Source organism: Schistocerca gregaria, chromosome 3 (genome assembly GCF_023897955.1).
Source record: "Schistocerca gregaria isolate iqSchGreg1 chromosome 3, iqSchGreg1.2, whole genome shotgun sequence".
Taxonomy (NCBI): domain Eukaryota; kingdom Metazoa; phylum Arthropoda; class Insecta; order Orthoptera; family Acrididae; genus Schistocerca; species Schistocerca gregaria.
Window position 1 is genome coordinate 384,202,336 of NC_064922.1, and position 23,148 is coordinate 384,225,483.

The 23,148-nt window shown below is 43.9% G+C and overlaps 1 protein-coding gene across 1 annotated transcript in view; it reads right to left on the reverse strand.

Moving 5' to 3' along the window:
• Window positions 1–23,148, reverse strand: part of LOC126353999 (slit homolog 2 protein) — a 1,283,043-nt gene that overhangs the window by 327,190 nt on the left and 932,705 nt on the right. The window lies entirely within an intron of this gene.

Below are 23,148 nucleotides of genomic sequence, written 5' to 3' on the forward strand. Positions count from 1 at the left end.
CGCAGCATGTCATTCTCAATGGAGAGAAGTCTTCCGAAGCAAGAGTGATTTCGGGTGTGCCGCAGGGGAGTTTCGTAGGACCGTTGTTATTCACAATATACTTAAATGACCTTGTGGATGACATCGGAAGTTCACTGAGGCTTTTTGCGGATGATGCTGTGGTATATCGAGAGGTTGTAACAATGGAAAATTGTACTGAAATGCTGAAATGCAGGAGGATCTGCAGCGAATTGACGCATGGTGCAGGGAATGGCAATTGAATCTCAATGTAGACAAGTATAATGTGCTGCGGATACATAGAAAGAAAGATCCCTTTTCATTTAGCTACAACATAGCAGGTCAGTAACTGGAAGCAATTAATGCCATAAATTATCTGGGAGTACGCATTAGGAGTGATTTAAAATGGAATGATCATATGAAGTCGATCGTCGGTAAAGCAGATGCCAGACTGAGATTCATTGGAAGAATCCTAAGGAAATTCAATCCGAAAACAAAGGAAGTAGGTTACAGTACGCTTGTTCGCCCGGTGCTTGAATACTGCTCAGCAGTGTGGGATCCGTACCAGATGGGGTTTATAGAAGAGATAGAGAAGATCCAACGGAGACCAGCGCGCTTCGTTACAGAATGATTTAGTAATCGCGAAAGCGTTACGGAGATGATAGATAAACTCCAGTGGAAGACTCTGCAAGAGAGACGCTCAGTAGCTCGGTAGGGGCTTTTGTTGAAGTTTCGATAACATACCTTCACCGAAGAGCCATGCAGTATATTGCTCCCTCCTATGTATATCTCGCGAAGAGACCATGAGGATAAAATCAGAGAGATTAGAGCCCACACAGAGGCATACCGACAACCCTCCTTTCCACGAACAATACGTGACTGGAATAGAAGGGAGAAGCGATAGAGATACTCACGGTACCCTCCGCCACACACCGTCAGGTGGCGTGCGGAGTATGGGTGTAGATGTAGATGTAGTATAGACTCCAAACCACCGCCATTTGCGACTTCAGTGGTGTCAAGCGAAAGCTAATTGCTGGTCAGGTTGGAGGTCTGTTGTGTTTTCTGATGAAATTTGGTTCTGCCTCATTGCCAGTGATGGCCGTGTGTTGCTTAGAAGGAGGCTTACATCCAACCCGTCTGCGTGCTAGCTGCACTGGACTCACATCTGAAGTTATGGTCTGGAGTGCGATTTCATATGGCAGCAAGAACACTGTCCTGGTTATCCCACGCACACTGACTGCAAATTTTTCGACAGTCCCGTGATTCGACCTGTTGTTGTACAGTTAGTGAGCAGCATTCCAGGGGGTGTTTTACAACAGGAGAAAGCTCGCCCACATACTGTTGTTGCAACCCTTCATGCTCTTCAGAATGTCGACATGTTGCCTTGGCTTGGTCGATCACCAGATCTGTTTCCAATCGAGCACATATGGGACGACAACTCCAACGGCATCCAAAAATCACCATTAAGCGTCCCTGTATAAACCAACCAATTGCAACAGGCATGGAACTCTAGTCCACAAACTAACATCCGGCACATTTACAACACAGTGCATGCACATTTGCATGCTTGCATCTAATATTCTGGCCGTTACACTTGTTATTATTACACCTGCATTTCACATTCTCAATGGCATATCTCGCGTTTACAGTGACCTGTGATCTTGGAAAGTCAGTGACTTAAATATGCTACCTAGACAAAGGTATTCCCGGAATTCATTACTGTACATTAATAATTCTTTGATGTTGCGATTTTCTTCCGTCAGTGCATGTAGCCCGCTGTATGAACAGCTTCATATTGAGTAGCCCTTGCGATGTGGAACACTGAATCAGTTGCAGAACTGTAGAGGAGAAATTTGTTAATATGACCCTACAAACTTGTAAACGAAAAGCTTGGTATATACGAAATTGATAACAAGTTTAACTAGCAAACGTTCTCCGCACAGAAACGATTCAAAAACTTGAAGAGACTCAAGTTTTATTACACCTATGCCATTTTAATTAATAAGCAGGATATTCGAGAAGCACTACGCCCGTCATAAAAGTTCAGAGATTTAATTCATTTCCGGAGTGTAAGCGACGTCACCGCATCACTGCAGTGGCAGCTTGAACTGACAACTGTAAACAACAGATGTCCATTCGACCAGTCAGTTGAGAGCAGGCAGTATTAAATAGTGACAATCAGCCCGCGATGTGTCAGAGTTGTGTCACAACGATTCTACATCAATTTTTCGCACGTTTTTCATAATATGATGAACAACAGACAAGGTTGTGGAAAAATTTGCTCCCGCACACATTGACACCCGAACGAAAACAACAACAGTGGACTCCTGCCGCAACTTATTTGAAATGCAAAACGTGGACATTTATTTTCTGGAAAAAAGAGGTGTCGGTTCTTGGCGTTATCAGCACAAAATGACAAGGTGCAAAAATTCATCAGAAGTGTCAACGCTTTGACGACGTAACCGACAGTGAAGCCAGTTTTATGCACGAATTGAGCAACATCCAAATAAGGACATATGACGGTTTCACATGGTTTTATAAGTGGAAGGTGGGAGGAGGGGGAGGTGAGTAGAGCACCTGAAGCATTAAAACGACCACCTTAACTTTTCTCTAGTTATCATTAATCCAGTCGAAACTTCTTGCGTTGTAACGCATTATTCAGTGTTAATGAAGTGTTGCTACTTTCAGTAACAAGCCCTATACACCTTCATAATTTTTCTAACTTAATGTATACGGTCTGTTACAATTTTTCTTTCTTGCTATTTTATCCTACTCGCCTCAGATGGGCATGGCTGTGTTGTCAGCGTTTACAATCCACCGATCCTCAGCGAAGCGATTTAAAAAATTTAAAACGTTGTAAAGTTTTTTTTACATGCCATTAAAAACTTTAATGTTTTCAACAACAAAAAATACAGATGGTGAGTTGTATTGGTTAAAAGACAAAATAATGATACTGACAGTTTTGCCGGCCGGTGTGGCCGGCGCTTCAGTCTGGAACCGCGGGACAACTATGGTCGTAGGTTCGAATCCTGCCTCAAGCATGGATGTGTGATGTCCTTAGGTTAGTTAGGTTTAAGTAGTTCTAGGTTGTAGGGGACTGATGACCTCAGATGTTAAGTCCCATAGTGCTCAGAGCCATTTGAACCATTTGTTTTGACAGTTTACATTAGGACACAGGGAAGAATGAGGTGACGAGTTCTTGTAGACTGCCAGGGGTGACAGTGTTATTAGATTTGTAGGATTTTGTGTAGTATTTGTTATGAGCGTACTGTGGGTGGATGTTTTGTGGGGTAATGAGGGATAAAATTCCCAACTAAGGCCTAGATGTTGGCGGAGGGGAGTGATGAGGATAGCAGCTCCAACAAGAGATGTCTTGTACGGCGGGGTGGATTTCATGGTGGTGTAAGGTGAGATGATTGATGCTTAATGGGAAAGTATGTGGAGGGTAGTGTGGGAGCAATGTGTTGGTGCATGTGGTGCAAAGTACTAGCATCGAAGGGGAGGGGGAAAGTATAAAGTGGTTAACGCCAAAGTTTTGAGTAACATGAACATATGGATATGGGTTCTGCATCCTTCCACCATCATTCACACCTACAAATCCTTGATCCGACCCATCCTCTGTTATGACAGCGTGGCTTGGATTTATACTCCTCCCAGGTTCTATAAATCACTCCAAATCCTCGAACGCCATGTACTCCACCTCCTCTTCCACATCTGCGTTCCGTCCCTCACGCACATCCTCCACAGTCTCATCCCCTTCCACCATCTTCTCCCTTTCCTTGAACACATCCACACACTATATACTTTAGGCTGGATTGATCCCCCTCACCCCCTGGTGTCTGCCTTCCTCTCCACCCCCAGCCCGTTCCCTCGCCTTTACCATTGTGTCCCACCCTCTCTCCATCTCCACACCCTCTGCCTCTTTTTCCAACGCAACTTCCGCCATCTACCATTCCCGGATGATGAGCTTCACCCTGACATCTACCCTTCTTACCAACTCTGACCCCATCTTCCTCCTGCCTCCTCCTCAGGGTTCCCTCTCCTCCCCCCCCCCCCATCTAATGATTGGCTTTCCCCACCTACTCCCCTCCCTCTCCTGTGCTCCCCTTCAGCATCTCTGCACTCCTTCCTGCCTTGTCTTTCCTTTTCATCTCCTGCCCCACCAGTCTCGTGCCTCTTGGTGTACCCTCTGATGCCCCTACTCTTTTCATCCCCCCCCACCCCTGCTGCACCTGCTCACTCCTTCTTTTCCATCCTCTCTGGCCTCTTCTTTGGCAGGCCCCACCTGTCAGTTTTATTCTTCACCATGTGTGCTCCAAGTGGGTTTAAAGTGTGTTGTTCTGGAGTGTTTTTAATACTGTGGCCGATTTTTAACCTGTGAGTATGCCTTCAGTGTATTATTTGTGTTATAAGAATAGCCAACTATGTTTTTTAACTTTATGTCGACTTTTTTTAATTGTCTCCGCCCATGTATGTCTCCATGTCAGTGTATTTTTATCTACATTATCTCCCCTTATTCTGTTTTACGTCCCCCTTTTTTATCGCCTTATATGTAACATTTTACTCTCGCATTAGTTGTCATGTCACTCAGCTGAAGAGTGGCGGATTGTGCCGCTGACAGCCCTCCCCTGACCCATATGGGGCAGGGGAATGAAATCACAATAAAGAAAATATTGTGGAGGATGCCCCAAGATCAGGCCAAGCTCACCATATAGAGCCGAATGAGAACATTCCGTTAGTGGAGGAGCTTGTAATGGAGAACAGATGTGTAACTCTGAACGAAATAGCGACAAGTCTCTATTTTAGTTTTGGCTCAGTGCAAAATATTGTTCACAATATACTGAACTTCAAAAGGTGTCTGCAAGATAGGTGCCACATCAGTTGACAGCTGAGTTGAAACACAGTCGCGCCGAAGCTTGTGAAAAACATTTGCCTCATTTCCACGTCCAAGATGATACATATTTGAGAAAAACTGTTATACGCAATGAGACTTGATTCCACCGTCAACAACCAGAAACGAAAAGGTCAAGCAAGGAATGGCGCTACAACTCATCGCTGAAACCAAAAATTCCGCACTCAACCATCTGCTTGAAAAGTGATCCTCATTCTATTATTGGATTCGACAGTAACCAGTACTTATTATTCAGACATGTTAAAAAAGCAACTTCCCCCTGCAATCGGAAGAACGGGGACTTCTGACTTCAGGAGTAAGAAGTATTGCAACAGCATGACAACGCCCGACAGTATACAATGCAAAAGACGTTTGAGGCTGTGCACGAAATTAAATTTCAATGACTGGTACATCCCTATTATTTACCAGATCTCGATTCTCATGACTTTCATGTGTTCGGTGCACTCAAAGAAGCAATGTAAGGCAGGCATTTCACAAGTAAATAATAGGTGAGAACGGGGGTGCATGACTGGGTACACACACGACCAAAAGAATTCTTTCATCGTAGTAACTAAGCACTTCCGAAGCGCTGAATATGTGCAAATGGTTCAAATGGCTCTGAGCACTATGGGACTTAACATCTGAGGTCATCAGTCCCCTAGAACTTAGAACCACTTAAACCTAACTAACCTAAGGACACCACACACATCCATGCCCGAGGCAGGATTTGAACCTGTGACCGTAGCGGCCGCGCGGTTCCAGACTGTAGTGCCTAGAACCGCTCGGCCACCCCGGCCGGCGAATATGTGCATTCAACGCCAGGGAGATTGCGTCAAAAATGACATATAAGTATTCTTACAATCAAAAATTTTATAGCATTTTTAAAGCTTTTATTTGAATCACACTTGTACTTTTATGTTAATGATATTAAATTGCAGGAACCGTTTTGTAAGTCAGTTGTGTTAACGATGAGATGTAACTGTTTATTATATGAATGGTTGTACACCATATTTCACCATCATATGGCTTTTGTACAGTAGGGTAGCACGTTGCGTAGGACCCATCAGGAAGGTTGATTTGTAATCGGAAGAAATGTATTTTGGAGAACACAAACAATTATTATGTTTACTGAAAATTTAATCAGAAACTTTGCCTATTATTTAAATGACTATGACGATTTGGGATTTCGCAAAAGAGCCCGAGATATGCGAGCTTGGTGTTCAACGACTGACTACAGTGAACTAATGTCAGCAACAAGATAAAACAGGTAAGCTATACTCCATGTGCTTAACATTCGTCTGCAACACATTTATTACTATAGAAATATTATTTTTCTTTTATATCACATGTTATTGTGATTGTTATGCATTTTGATTCACGACATAGAATATTGTATAAGTGTTGTGAAACACACTAAAAGTTTGTTAACATTTGTAACTGCAATATTATGCGAAATGTGAAAAAAAATTTCTGAAAAACTATGTTAGTAAACGCAGCGGAAGTACCAGGAACTTAGCACAATGTTAACTCTGAAGTAGTTTGAGCAGCAGTGAGAGCAGAGTCTTCTTCTACACTACAAAGGAAGTCTTTGGAGCAGCCAAATACCAAAAACTTCATGATCAGGAAGCAATGTATCATGTTAGGATGAATAGAGCATTGTCATCATCGTTCTAATTCTTCTCGATTACAGCAGTAACAATTGAGAGTCAACCACAAAAGACTATTAGCTGTGTAAGAGGCTTGCCATTTTTTGCATTACATATACAAACAATATAATTTTGTATGAAATATAACTGTAGACACTGATAACAATTTTCTCATGTTAGTATTACTTGGAGAGGGATCTAGTCTTTTTTTTATATTCCGAGTGCCACGCTTGATTGGCTATTAAAATGAGAAATAATGTTGAATTATGTTACCTGGAAAAAATTTCATTTAAATGATTATAAATGTTCACATTATTTCAATGCAATTAATGTTTTCAGTTCGTGTTTGCCGTTGTAGAGAATGAAATCTGGCAATTCCAGTATTATCCTTTTGATGAAGTTTATTTTGTGCTTATTGTAACTACGTGTATTGACGCCGTGGCTGTCGTATAATAGAGTTGCATCAGATTTTGTTACTAACCTGAAAGTAGTAATATCTCCACGAATGAATAATGAAAATACTATTTTGATACCTGAAATGTTGTATTGAAAATAATCTGTGGCAGTATGGGTTACAATGAGGTCATGCAGTATCATTATTAACATACTGCATACATCATTTTCCGATTTTTGTTAACAGTCTCTTTATCACATTACATTGTAAATTTATAATTATATGGCCTATCGTAAATGTATTTTACGATTCTCCGAGGACAGACTGACGTCATTACCTCGTTATTACGAGTGTAACAGACTGTTACGTGAATCCAAATGCAATCATGGCTAATGGGTTCATGTGCGTGTTGTCCGCTGGTCTGTCGACTGTATTGTTTTGTAAGTTAATTAGTATCGCACTGAAATGCGAATAGTGACATGGCATAGTTCCAGCTATACTGTTTCACTGCAACTGCAGCATATTTACGATTTATTTAATTCATTATGGGCTAGGATATTAGACTACCTTACCATTATAGTAGTTAGAAGTGCATTTTCCAGTATAGTTTATGATGGAGTACTTCGGAATCTACAAATTATTTGATATTTTTGAGGCAGATAATAGCAATCTAATTAATTAAGACGAACAAAGTGGGAGGAGGGTGGGGCTACGAAAGCTGCCAGTGTACCGTGGAATCCATTCCACGACGTGGCGACTCCTTGATCAAGACGCAGACACAGCACACGCGCAAACTAAGTTGACACTCGGTGCGGTGCCTGAAGGGAGCAAATGTAAATGAGAAGTGCCATTACGGTCACTCCCATCAGCCGCCGCGCAGAATGTCAAAGTTCAAATTTTTATGCATTCATTGTGAAGACCACATATTACACGACAGATATCAAATCGATAGCCCATCTCTTCTCTTTTTATCGAATTCCCAGCTTCAACAAGGCGATGTCACAGACTTTCAAAAATGGTTCAAATGGCTCTGAGCACTATGGGACTCAACTGCTGTGGTCATCAGTCCCCTAGAACTTAGAACTACTTAGACCTAACTAACCTAAGGACATCACACACATCCATGCCCGAGGCAGGATTCGAACCTGCGACCGTAGACTTTCAAGAGTGTCAGATACAGGGGGGATAAAAATGCGGTCTTTTACATAACCACACAGGTAAAAGTCACAACGTGAGGTCTCTGGAACTGCGAGGTCATCGCCGCTGAACTTCATCTTCTGATGCTCCACTTACAACCCTGAAATCTTGCTTAATTTAACTGCTATTAGTTGAAAACAGTCTTGGTTGCAATTTTAGTTCTTTATTTATCAACTACGCGTTTCTTCTTATTGAGGCATCTTCAGGCTGATCTTAATTTCGTATTTCTTAAGACGTTATGCAGGTCTTGGAGTCACTCATTTCCACCTAGAAAGTATTTACTGAGGTTAACGAAGGCGATGTTGGCCTGATGTACTCGCCGATGCCCCTTAGCTACTATTTCTAAAGGATCGTCTTAAGAAATACCAAATTAAGATCAGCCTGAAGACGCCTAAATAAGGAGAAACGCGTAGTTGATAAACAAAAAACTAAAATTGCAACCAAGACTGTTTTCAACTATTACTACTAAACACTGGTTTGCTGATTAATGACACAGATGGACTGAAAGAATTTCATTAATTTAACTGTGTTATTATGATGTCTGTAACTGTTGTAGTTTACATTAAGTTAATTGGTGCCTTTAGTTTCTGATCACTTTCGTACATTAGTCGCTTATATTAACGGATAAATTTGCGTGAATCACTTGTAAATGACTCAATCGACTGGTCAGTTAATAGCAATGAATTTTGCAACAAATGTAGAAACTGCATCTTCCGGTAAATGTTTCGTCCCTTTAGAAAGTGGATATTCAATTGGTATTTAGACTGAATTCACATACACTGAGGTGACAAAAGTCATAGGAGAGCGGTATCCACATATACACATGGCGGTAGTATCGTGTACACAAGATGAAAAAGGTCACTGCTATGGTGGAGCAGTCATTTGTACTCAGGTGACTACTGTGAAGAGATTTCCGACGTGATTATGGCCACACGATGGTTGAAATCGAAACGCTGAGACATTTAATTTCGGAAACTGCTAGAGAATTCAGTACTCCGACATCCACAGAGTCAAGAGTGTGCCGAGAATACCAGATTTAAGGCACTATCTCTCACCACGGAGAGCGCAGTGGCGGTCGGCCTTCACTTAACGACCGAGAGCAGAATCGTTTGCAAAAGAGTTGTCGGTGCTGACAGACAAGCAACACTGCCTGAAATAGCCACAGAGATCAGTGTAGAATGTACAATGAACGTATCTGCTAGGGTAGTGCGGCTAAATCTGGCGAAAATGGCTATCGCAGCAGACGACCGATGAGTGTGTCAAGAGCACGACATCGCCTGTGTTGGTGACCATACCGATTGAAACCTATACGACTGGAAAACCATGGCCTGGTCGGATTATTCCCCATTTTCAGTCGGTAACAGCCGATGGTAGGCTTCGAGTGTGGTGCAGACCCCATGAAGCCTTGAAGTGAATTCGTCAACCATGCTCTGTGCAAGCTGCTGATGGCTCCACAATGCTCTGTGTTTACATGTAATTGACTGGGTCCTTTGGTCCAGCTGAACCAATCATTGACTGGAAATCGTAATGTTTGGCTACTTGGAGACTATTTGCAGCCATTTATGGATGTCATGTTCCCAAACAAAGATCGTATTTTTGCGGATGACAATTCGACATGTACCGGGTCACAATCGTTCGCGATTGGGTTGAAAAACATTCTGTACAATTCGAGCCAGGGATCTGACCACGCCCGCGCAGGATTAGCCGAGCGGTCTACGGCGCTGCACCAATGGTCTGTGCGGCTGGTCCCGGCGGAGGTTCGAGTCCTCCCTCGGGCATGGATGTGTGTGTTTGTCCTTAGGATAATTTAGTATAAGTAGTGTGTAAGCTTAGGGACTGATGATCATAGCAGTTAAGTCTCATAAGATTTCACACACATTTGAACATTTTTGATCTGACCATAGAGTTGCGCAATTATGGACGGCTGTAAAGGTTAGTGTGGTGTCACCGCCAGACACCACATTTGATAGGTGGTAGCCTTTAAATCGGCCGCGGTCCGTTAGCATACGTCGTACCAGCGTGTCGCTACTATTAGTGATTGCAGACCGAGCGCCGCCACCCACACCGCAGGTCTAGTCTAGAGAGACTCCCTAGCATTCGCCCCAGTTGTACAGCCGACTTTGCTAGCGATGGTTCACTGTCTACATACGCTCTCATTTGCAGAGACGACAGTTTAACTTAGTCTTCAGCTACGTCATTTGCTACGACCTAGCAAGGTGCCATATTCAGTTAGTATTGATATTGGTATTGTGAATCACGTACCGTAAAGAGCGACGTTCATCATTAATAGATTAAAGATAAGTATCAAACTAATTCCGTCCGCTTTCTGAATTCTAATTCCTTGTCATGTTCCAGACCTCACGCCAGTATAGTCCTTCCCTTCTCACGCCAGCCTGCGTGAGCTAAAACGCGTGCATTTCGGCCTCCCTTCGTAACACAGTGTTGGCTCTTCTGCCAACACTACAGCGAGAAGGTTCAATATTTCTGTAGGGGACTTCCAACGACTTGAGTCCCTGCCGCGTCGAGATGCTAGACTACGCAGGGCATAAGGAGGACCGCCACGATATTAGGAGGCATCCCATGAGTTTAATCACCTCAGTGTATACCAGCTTAAGGGAGTAGATCTCCTAATGTAGTAGTTACTAAAGAATTTACTTAACAAAATAAATTTGGAATCTGACTAACATAGCAGGAAAGACATTGTCCTAACAATTCTGATCTTACTATCTTGCGAAACTTGATAACAGATGAGTGGACATGTACATGAACGTAACTTGAGAAAGAAATTATCATCTCGTACTCTTCTGTCGTTTCTTTGGGATCCCAGTAAGTATCTGGTACGTGTGAAGCATAGTGTCCGGGCAGAGTACGGAGCGCTGCCACTGTGGGGGAAGTCCGTTGCACGCCTGTGCGTACTGGTGTAAAGGGACGGGTCGCGGACCGCGGTGCTAACAGCGAGGGATGGCGACAGCGGAAACCTCTCCGCTAAGCCAACAGAGCTGGCGCCGCCGGACTCGCGCCACAGAGGTGACGGCGATGGGCGGCGCAACAGATTTGTGGCGGCTGTCTCAGCTTCCTGCCACGCAGAGCGTCACCTCCACGCCTCTGAGGCTGTCGGCAGCGAAGTCACCACAGTCGCACTGATATGAACAGCGCTGCCCTTTCCGAATACTGAACCACGTTGCACATTGAAATTCTTCAATGTAATCGTTTTCTTCTTATTTCACATATGCATACTGGAGAATGCATTTTGTTTAACAAGAGATACATCCGATTTCGTAATAACACATCTTGTACATCAACGAAGAAAGTAACTTAAAATAAATTTTACTATTATACCTACAAAAGTTTTATATCCAAAAGTATCATGAGATTTTACTAGCATATACCTTTTACACGCTTCCGCATACAACTTTGTAGTACCTTCCTGGGTATTAATAAACTGCTTCAGCAGTGTTCAGTTCTTTATGTCATAGATCACTACCAGTTTCATGGTACTAAAATCCAAATCTGGAGGTGAATGGATAACTAAAACAAAAAACAACAAAAGACTGTCCTAACAGTCCTCGAGGACCCAGTGGTTCAGATCTGCCGCTGTATCATCCTCAACCCTTACGCGTCACCGGCTGCACACACTGAGAGGGTCACGTGGTCAGCACACTGCTCTACCGGCCGTTGTCAGATTTCGGAACTACTTCCATTGGCCTCACAAGGGCTGAATGCACCCCGCTTGCCTACAACACTCGCCAGACACAAATGGCGACCTATCAAAGTGCTAGCCAAGCCCCACACAGCTTACCTCCGGTTATTTGATGGGAACAAGTGTTGCCATTGCGGCAAAGCCGTTGGCATTGACTCTACTGGCCATTAAAATTACTACACCAAGGAGAAATGCAGATGATAATCAGGTACTCATTAGACAAATGTATTATACTAGAACTTACATGTGATTACATATTCACGCTATTTGGGTGCATAGATTCTGAGAAATCAGTACCCAGAACAACCACCTCTGGCCATGATAAAGGCCTTTATACGCCTGGGCATTGAGTCAAACAGAGCTTGGATGGCGTGTACAGGTACAGTTGTCCATGCAGCTTCAACGCGATACCACAGTTCATCAAAAGTAGTGACTGGCGTATTGTGACGAGCCAGTTGCTCGGCCACGATTGACCAGACCTTTTCAGTTGGTGAGAGATCTGGACAATGTGCTGGCCAGGGAAACAGTCGAAGATTTTCTGTATCCAGAAAGGCCCGTATAGGACCTACAACATGCGGTCGTTCATTATCCTGCTGAAATGTATTGTTTCGCAGGGATCGAATGAAGGGTACAGCCACGGGTCGTAACACATCTGAAATGTTACGTCCACTGTTCAAAGTGCTGTCAAAGCGAACAAGAGGTGACCGAGACGTGTAACCAATGACACCCCATACCATCACGCCGGATGATACACTAGTATGGCGATGACGAATACACGCTTCCAATGTGCGTTCACCGCGATGTTGCCAAACACGGATGCGACCATCATGATGCTATAAACAGAACCTGGATTCATCCGAAAAAATGACGTTTTGCCATTCGTGCACCCAGGTGCGTCGTTGAGTACACCATCGCAGGCGCTCCTGTCTGAGATGCAGAGTCAAGGGTAACCGCAGCCATGGTCTTCGAGCTGATAGTCCACGCTGCTGCAGACGTCGTCGAAGTGTTCGTGCAGATGGTTGTTGTCTTGCAAACATCCTCATCTCCTGGCTCAGGGATCGAGATGTGGCTTCACGATCCGTTACTGCCATGTGGATAAGATCTCTGTCATCTCGACTGCTAGTGGTACGAAGCCGTCGGGATCCAGCACGGCGTTCCGTATTACCCTCCTGAACCCACCGATTCCATATTCCGCTAACAGTCATTGGACCTCGACCAGCGCGAGCAGCAATGTCGCGATACTATAAACCGCAATCGCGATAGGCTACAATCTGACCTTTATCAAAGTCGGAAACGTGATGGTACGCATTTCTCCTGCTTACACGAGGCATCACAGCAACGTTTCACGAGGCAACGCCGGTCAACTGTTGTTTGTGTATGCGAAATCGTTTGGAAACTTTCCTTGTGTCAGTACGTTTTAGGTATCGCCACCGGCGCCAACCTTGTGTGAATGTTGTCGAAAGCTAATCATTTTGCATATCACAACATCTTCTTCCTGTCGGTTAAATTTCGCGTCTGTAGCACGTCATCTTCGTGGTGTAGCAATTTTAATGGCCAGTAGTGTAACTAAAAGGTTAGAACTAAAAACCTCGGAACTTTGTATCCAACATTCGTTGTCCGTCAGAACAAAACACCGCTGAAAGGTGGTATGTCACTGAATAAAATTGCCGCATTCCAATAGAATGTGGTGGCTGGCTCTGCTTCTCCGGTTTACACGCAATCGCGAACAAGATTATCTTATAGTACCTTTTACAATTACTTTTAAGACCGAAGTTTTAATTCACTGTTCACAAATTTTGAATACCTCCTCCACTGGGCACACAACAAACATAAATTGATAGTCAAATTAGTGCCATACTACTGTAAGCATGTTTGAAATTACTGTATTTACTGCCAATCCTATGCGGTGTCGCCATTCATACATAGCTGCTGGAATCGAAGGCACATAGATAGTGTCTTTCAAATCTCTCCGTATACACTGAGGTGACAAAGGTCGTTGGATACCTCCTAATGTCGCCCCGGACCACACTTCGCCCGGCGTAGTACAGCAACTCAACATATCACGGACTCAACAAGTTGGTGGAAGTCACCTGTAGAAATATTGAACCATTTTGCCTTTATAGCCACCCACAATTGCGTAAGTGTTGAAGGTGCAGCATTATGTCCCGTAAGTGTTAATGGGATTCATGTCGGGTGACATGGATGGCCAAATCATACGCTCTAACTGTCCATAACGTTCTTCAAAAGAATTGCGAACAATTGTGGACCGGTAGTGTAGCACATTATCATGGGAGCATTCATTCCGAATATAACTATTTCCTGTTACTTATCGGTTCAGCTGGACCATAAGACACACTCCATTCCATTTAAACACAGCCCACACCATTATGTAGCCACCACTACCTTGCACAGTGTCTTGTTGATATCTTCGGTCCATGGCTTCGTGGGGTTTGCGGCACACTCGAACCCTACCATCAGCTCTTGAAAACTAAAATCAGGATTCATATGACCAGGTCACGGTTTTCCAGTTGTCTAGGGTCCAACAAATATGACAACGAGACCAGCAGAGGCGTTGCAGATGATGTTGTACTGATACCAAAGGCACTCGCGTCGGCCTTCTGCCACTATAACCTTCTAACGCCGCATTTTGCCACACTCTCCCAACGGATACGGTTGTCGTACGTCCCATATTGGTTTCTGCGTTCACCCACTGTTGCTCGTCTCTTAGCACTAACAGCTCTGCGCAAATGCTGCTGCTCTCGATCTTTGAGTGAAGACCATCGGCCACTGCGTTGTCCGTGGTGAGAGGCAATACTTTAAATGTGGTATTACCTGCACCGTTTCGAAATTGTGGATCTCAGAATACTGAGTTCCATAATTTCCGAAGCAGGCTGTCCCATGGATCTAGTACTAACTACCATTCCGCGTTCAAAGTTGGAGCGCCCTGTCCATAACGCTCCAAACGGTCTCAATTGGATATATATCCGACGACCTTGTTGGCCAATGCAGGATCTGGTTAGCACGGCGACGAGCAGTAGAAACTTTCGCAGCATGAGGGCGGGCGTTGTCTTGCTGAAGTGTACGTCTAGAATGGCTTGTCGTGGAGGGTAACGAAACAGGGCGTAGAATATCGTCGACAAACTATTGAGCTGTGAGGGTTCCGTGGATGACAACCAAAGGGCTCCTGCTACGAAAGGAAATGGCTCCCCAGGCTATCACTTCTGGTTGTCGGGCCGTGTGACAGGTGACAATCAGGACGGCACTCAAGTGCTATATGGGGCGTCTCCAGACACATCTTCGCTGGTCATCGGAACTCAGTTCTAAACGGGACTCATTACTGAAGATAATTCTACTCCGGTAGCTTTGATTCCAGACCGACGACTGTCTGGAGATTTTCCTGTCAGCGGTGAGACACCAACCTGCCTGTTGCTCAAAAAAATGGCTCTGAGCACTATGTGACTTAACATCTGAGGTCATCAGTCCCCTAGAACTTAGAACTACTTAAACCTAACTAACCTAAGGACAGCACACATATCCACGCCCGAGGCAGGATTCGAACCTGCGACCGTAGCAGTCGCGCGGTTCCGCACTGAAGCGCCTAGAACCGCTCGGCCACCGCGGCCGGCTGCCTGTTACTCGCCATGTGGCTCGAGAACCAGAAGTGCTCGTTTTATAAGTACATGATGAAAGGCCCCATGATGCCGTAAAATTAAGATCTATTAAAAAAACAATATTTGAAACGCCGATTAACCAGATGGTTGGCAAAGACGTAAATTATGAACGAAAACATTTTCTCATTCAAATTGTTGTACAGTGTTTTTGTTTTAGACAGACACAGTCAGACTCTCCCGTATGTAGAAAGAAACTGAGGATGTGCGATTTTAGAGGTAAAGTATTGCGATCTCGATGTATTTTATGTGCCAGTGAATAATATAATGTTTAAGAACCGTATCAAGTATTTTATTTATTGAAGTAAGTGAAGAGGAGAAGTACAGGGAGAGCATTTTCGTGGTTACGACAAGCGACGGTGTCCCCGAAGTCCTCCGCCGCCTGCAGCTTCAGCAAAAATGTAAGGAAGTCCGATGCCCAAAAGAATACCAATAAGCACAGAACATTTTAACAACGCAATCATATACAATTATATTCAGCTTTATTTATTTAAATTTTTTTGTATATTGCATGGTCTGGGGTGCCATTTCATTCCGTAGTAGCACCAATTTGATTCTCATGCGTCGCACTCTTACAGGACAGCGGCACGCCCACGATGCTCTACGCCCCTTTTTGTTGCCTCTCATGGCAAGCCATCGTGGGCTTACATTACAGTAAGAGAAGGAACACCCGTACACGGCGAGTGTTTCTACTTCTCGTATTCGGTTCTTGTGAAACCCTATCTTGGCAAGCAAGGTCACCGGATCTCTCCTGAATTGAGAAAGTTTGGAGAGTTATGGGCAGGGCCCTCCAACGAGCTAGTAATTTTTACGATCAAACTCGTCCGTTAGCCATGATTTAGCACGATATCCTTCAGAAGGACACCCAACAACTCTGTCAATGAATGGAAAGACCAATAACTACTTGCATAAGTGTGAGAGGTGGACCAATACGTTACTGTCTTGCTCAATTTGTGAAGTTCTTTCACTTGTAGAACTCATTGAATTTTTCTGAAATTTTAATCATTTGTTTGTCTGTACATGTACTTTACACCTACCGATTTCCATCCCTTTCTGATAATTCTTTAGTGGTGTTTCGTTTTATTAGTCTTACAGCGTATCTAAAAAGAAATGAAAGAACGGACATGTTCCAGAATGTTGGCAGAGCCCAGTGATCTTAAAAGACTCGTATCTGCCAAGATATTTTCCGAAAGATTAAATGCTGTAACAGAGACTTTACTGAGGGAAGATCAAATTGCTTTCACGCCAGGATGATTATGCAGGTATTGTGTTTGCTCCATAATCCACACAATAGGAAAACGGAAAACATAGAGAATACAACCAGCCGACGTGTGTAGCTTTTGTGAATTATGAAAAGGCCTTGGACACGATGGTGAGTTCGAAACATGGGAAATGGGAGAGTATGGAGTTACTCCACATTTAATAAGGTAATTTCAGAGTTTGTATGCTGATAGAAGCATCAAGATACACAATGGATCGGCCATTAGCACAGTAATGAGAAGAAAACACACACACACACACACACACATTTACAGGGTGAGTCATTTGAGTCCCTACGATCGTGGACGAGCAATTGGACTGCCTGAAGCCGGTTAAACTGTCACTACAGCGGCTACACTAATGGAGGTGACAAAAAGTGTCATCTCGTTGTTAAAAAAGGCCGCTGAGGGTGGAAATGCTTTGCGAAAGCATGCCGGTAGTCGTAGGCGAAACACCGCACTGCAAGGGGAGGATCGGTACACAGTCCTAGTGGCGAAAAGGAACAGACACCTCACTCCTAGGCAGAACGCTGCATACCTTGCTACCGATACTGGTGCACGCGTTTCTGTCGGAACGATTTCGTGACAATTAAGTCAGGGTGGCTTGTATGCTCGGAAGCCTGTTAAAAGCAGCCCGCTTCAGCCACACCATCGTCGAGAAAGAGTTCTATGGTGTAGGAAGCACGTTGGTTGAGGTCAATGGCGGTGATCCAGAGTGATGTTCTCCGACGAATCCCGCTTCATTGCGGCAAGTGATTCTGGACACCAGTTACTGTGAAGACAGACACATCACAGAATGCTCATGAAGGCCATCAATATGGCCTAGGTGTTTTGATGTGGGTGGGAATTATGCACAATGACCGACCATCACTGCATGTATTTTGGTGAGTTACCGTTACAGCACAGTGGAATTGCATCCGTCTATTTAGAGGTGCGGTACGTCCCGATTTTCTGTTTATGGGTGACATCTCCAGACTACACAGGACCGTCGAAGTGTCAGACACAATGGAAAGTGAAGATGTCGAACATACGGAATGACCTGAGCACTCCCAAGACGTAAACCCTATACACTGAAAACGCTGTGAGAGAGGAGTGCGACAATAGCCCTCAAAGACTCCTCAACAGTCTGGTGATCAGCATGAGTGACAGGTGCAGAGTGTGCATTCGCGCCCGAGGAGGGCACATCCCTTACTGAGAGTCCGGCGCCGATCTTTATGTTGAGAGTCTGACATCCGTCAAACATGAACGTTATTTATATTTGTCATCCTGATTTCCTATGTAGTGAAATCGTTGCCATTTTTTGTTATAAATTTACTCCTCCACCTCCGCTGTGTCATCTTCCATCATCCTATGTCACCGAGTGAAGTGGCGCAGTGGTTACACTCTGGCATTCTGGAGGACGACGATTCAATCCCGCGTCCGGCCATTCTGATTTAGGTTTTCCATGATTTCCCTAAATCGCTCCAGGCACGTGCCGGGATGGTTCCTTTCAAAGGGCACGGCCGACTTCCTTCCCCCTCCTTCTCTAACCCGATGAGACCGATGACCTCGCTGTCTGGTCTCCTTCCCCAAAACAACCAACCATCATCCTATGTCATCGTCCATCATTTCCTGTGATAATTCTTGTCGAAAAATGTCTCTGTTTCTCAGCAGTTAGCAAGCAGTGTATATTGTAATCGTATTCAGAACTAGCAGAGTGTATGTATTTTAAGACGAATAACTGGATGGCAACTTCACTATTTGTTTGGAGCATGAGCTCACATTATTTATGTTTAGCATGTTAGTACTCCAGTTGCTGTGATTTTCTCTGGCTATTGTCAATTTTTATTTGTAGTTCACTATTGCTATTGAAGTTTACGTATTGTAATTTTTTTTTCATTTTGATATAGTGAGTGGAGCTGTGGACGCTATAAAATGGAATGCCAAGTGGAGAAATCGGAAGATTTCCGACATATTATTCTGTTTAGTTCATATTCTTCGGTTGAGCAGAGGGGTGATAGCATTGGAGGGAGCCAAAACAATTGCACCGTGTATGAGCATGATGCCATTGGACAGAACACGCAAGAAAATGGTTCTTTCGATTCAAAGAGGATCGTTTGACATTAGTTACACTCCAAGTTCAGAAAGAGTTTCGGGGTTTGGAAAGATCATTTAAATGCGTTAATCCACAATGATCTACGTCGTTACTGGTGATGACAAATGGTGTCTTTATGCTAAGGCAAGAGAAGAACTGAATGGTTGAGCTTACGCAAAGCAGCAAGTGCCCGTACAAAGGTCTGCGCGCATCCACAAAAGATAATGTTATGCATCTGGTGGAACAGCGACGGTGTGGTGTGTTACGAATTGCTTCCCCTAGGTGTACTCATCGCTGTTGACATTTACTGTCAACAACTGAGACTTCTTGCGGACGCAGTCCAAGAAATATGACTGCGTGATGTGATGGTGCCCCACGATAACACCCGCCCCCATTCTGTTAGAATGACAGAAAACACTATACAGGAGTTGGAAAGTCATTCCGCACCCATCTCATTCACCTGACCCTGAATCCTCAAATTTTCACGTTTTCCGTTCTCTATCGAACAACCTTCAAGGAACCTGCTTTCCGGATGAAAATGCGCTCCAAACATGGCTCGACGAGTTCTTCGCCTCAAAGCGAAGAGATATCTACAGACGCGAAATCGAAAAGTTACCCTTGCGTTGTTAGGCTGTTGTAAATGATGAAGGAGAATATATTATTGATGGTTACAGTCTCATGTGTACGTGTTGCGTTTATTTAAAGTTACGAAAAAACGCTACGAACTTATACACCAACTCCATAATCGACAAGTGACAGTTGAATCCTTGCCGTCATGAAACAAAGTTTGTGTTCATTGTCTAAGGGCCTCGCTAAGTGAGATAGAGGTTGTGTTCTCACATTAGAACTAAATTTTACGTTGATTTGCTGAAATTATTGTACACGAATGGCTAAATAATTGTTAGATAATGCCATGACCGATTCTTTCCTCGTCTTTTCTCAATATTACACAGTACAAGAGCCCTACTGATATCCTCGTTCTGCGATATGTTTAACCTTTCTTTCTGCCTTGTAACGGTCTCAGCTCCAAGGGGACAATAAACTCTGACATTCCATCCGTACGTCACCATCGTTAAAGGCCATGCGAGACCAAAGCTCATATTCCTGGTAATTAGCGGTGAAAAGATGCTGTTTCAGAATGACCTGCTGATAGAGGAGAAGGTCAGGGCGACTCTCTTTACTAATTATCTAAGAATATGAATTATGTGCAGCTTCCTACTTTCAGACGGTTTACCGTAACGTACGAATTATTATAACATTTACTACTTTCATTTTTTATAAATGTTCGTTAAAAGAAAGCGGTGCAATTAAATCTACAGGGTTACAAGTTTTACTGTCGTGTAATTTATTATTGATACCGTAGTGTAATGAACTGAGAAAAGACTGGCTACCTCTCTTTCAGAATGCTCTTCTGTTGTGGTCACTTAGATGAGAGCAGCTCCTTACAGCGCTCTCTTGGAAGTTGTTGGTGGTACCGGGAATGGAACCAGAGTCCTCTGCGAAGCGCTCAGAATCTGACCCTCGGATACGATGGGGGGCACTGCTGCTTTTATTTGCGGCACATGGAAAGTCTTTTACAGGATGGAAGTTAAAACAGGATCCCTGCTTACAGCGGAGTGCCTTCTGTTACAGCAAACATTTAGCTTCCAGTATGATTTTACATCATCTTCATTTCACCCATGTCCATGTCATATCCACTTAAACTGTTGCCTGTTATTTTCAGTTCTGTGAAAAATCTAATGTAGTTAATCATAATACACTTCTTGTTCTTCTTCAAACCAAGGATTGGTTTGCAACACCCTACAATAGCAGCTTGTCTCCATTCTGTGCGTCTTTCAGCTTTTCTCTTCATTTCTTTATAGGTGTTACAGCCCACATCTTTCACGATTTGATCCCACAACGGAAAAAAGAACACAGTGAGAAGCAGGTGCTGTAATTTGTTAACGATAAATGGCGTATCGTATGTGTGTCCTGGACTACTACTCTGCTCTTGGGCTGCATTGTAATTCAGCGGTAAACTGAGCTGAAACATGTACGTACGTAATACATAAAGGGGAGAGATTGTTACCAAAAATCTCTATACAAGTTCTTTGGTGATTTACATTAAATATCTACGCGATCCCCTAATGAACATATCGGCGAACACAGGTTTGAGAAACGTCGTACCCGAACATGTTGTTGCTGTTGTCTTCAGTCCTGAGACTGGTTTGATGCAGCTCTCCATGCTACTCTATCCTGTGCAAGCTGCTTCATCTCCCAGTACCTACTGCAACCTACATCCTTCTGAATCTGCTTAGTGTACTCATCTCTCGGTCTCCCTCTACGATTTTTACCCTCCATGCTGCCCTCCAATGCTAAATTTGTAATCCCTTGATGCCTCAAAAGTACATGACCGATTTACTTGAAATTTCTACATTCAGATTAAACAGTGCAGAAAATAATTGAAAAATGAAATGGCTTACACAGGAAATACATGAGGAAAAAATGATTGCAATTCATAACGAGTGAATCCGGAACCGCGCTGGTGCTACGGTTGCAGGTTCGAATCCTGCAACGGGCATGGATGTGTGTGATGTCCTTAGGTTAGTTAGGTTTAAGCAGTTCTGAGCCTAGGGGACTGGTGACCTCAGATGTTAAGTCCGACAGTGCTAAGAGCCATTTGAACCATAAGGAGAGAATAAATTACAGCGAAAATATCCGTCTTGGAGGTAATGCCATTAGACGTCTCCAGATCTGCGGGACGAACGACTACTCGAGAATTTGACAGAAACGTGGTTGCAAACTCCTATTCATTGATTAGTTGCCTTTGTTACATTTGACATATCCCCTGTACACATTTTAGCCCGTGTTTTACAGATTTTTTTTATAAAAATCCACAATGCCATACAAATGCTAAGGCAGGTCGTCGATATAGAACCAACAAAAGTCAGTAGATCCGGGGTGGACCGAAAGTACGAACAGAACCAGAGATTTCCAGACCTGCGAAGCGAACTATTCGAACAGCTCGAGTCGTGCTCAAACACAGCCCTAATTGAAACAGTGGAAACTGAACTGAAAAAAAACACTAAGTGTCAAAATACGCAATGAGATATGTGTCGCAAAATATAACAACAGACGGCGCAACTGATCATCTTTTCACCCAGATAAAGACGTATTCATTCGTCAGTTTCCGTTGACACCCAGTGATTCAAATATGCTCTTCGACTTTAAGCGACTGCAGTTTCCCTTGCTGGTTTCATTCGCTATGAGTATCAGCGATCACTTGGTCGGCTGGTCCCGGCGGAGTTTCGAGTCCTCCCTCGGGCACGGGTGTGTGTGTATGTGTTTGTCTTTCATACTTACACATTTTGAGCAGAGCCGTTAATTAGTATTACCAGAGACTATTGACCTCCTGTTAAGTTGCCGCAGATGGAGGCCAGATATTTTTGGACGAAAATGTTTGGTTTAAAGGAGGAACCCAAGAGATGTTTTAGTCTGAGCTTCCTTCCGTCTTATCAAAGGTAGTAACATGTTTGACAGCGTCAGTTGCTTCTGTGAATAAGCAGGCTTGCCTATTGTAAACCTTAGTCAGTACTTTGTTATTTCAGTAGACTTGCGACGCCATTAGCAGGCTTCTTTGTCTTCATATCAGGCCACACTTCCACTGAGCCTTTTCTTTGCAGGCACCATATCAGAACTGACTGATTACCGCGAGGACACAGGCATTCGGCAGTCATTCTTTCGCACTGCACTCGAGAATACAACACAAAGACATCCTAATACGTGATACAGTAGGAAGTACCTTCTGCCATACACGTCACTGTTTCTCGAAGTTGAAATGTTGAAGTAGTTACAAACACCAGCATATAATATGCTGGGAACGAAACCGCATCATTGTTTAGTGGGGCACAATGGCTTCGCTCATGGGGATTCTTATTATTAAGAGGGGGCACCGGAGTGTAGCGCCCCGCCTGCCATCGCGCTACGGCCAGGAGCCAATACAAGCGACCCTCGTACTCGCTATTATGAGAGACAAACTGCCGAACTGCTGTCAAGGGCTCCACGATAAAAGTCTGAGGAAACGAACGACCACTCCATAAACCTGTACAGTGGGGCCAACGCCTGCTTTACGGCACTCCCACCTCCCTTACTGTTGGCTCTACAGACTCCGAACTACACTGTAACGATCTGAAACACCAGTTAACATTAATATGAGTTATCCTGTAGTTATCAGACGGCTATTCAACAGAGAGGAGGAACCGATCTTCCCAGCCGGAGTTGACAGCTGAAAATTTGGCCAGCACTCGTTATGAATAGGGTTCCAGGCGCCATAAGTCCAGAGA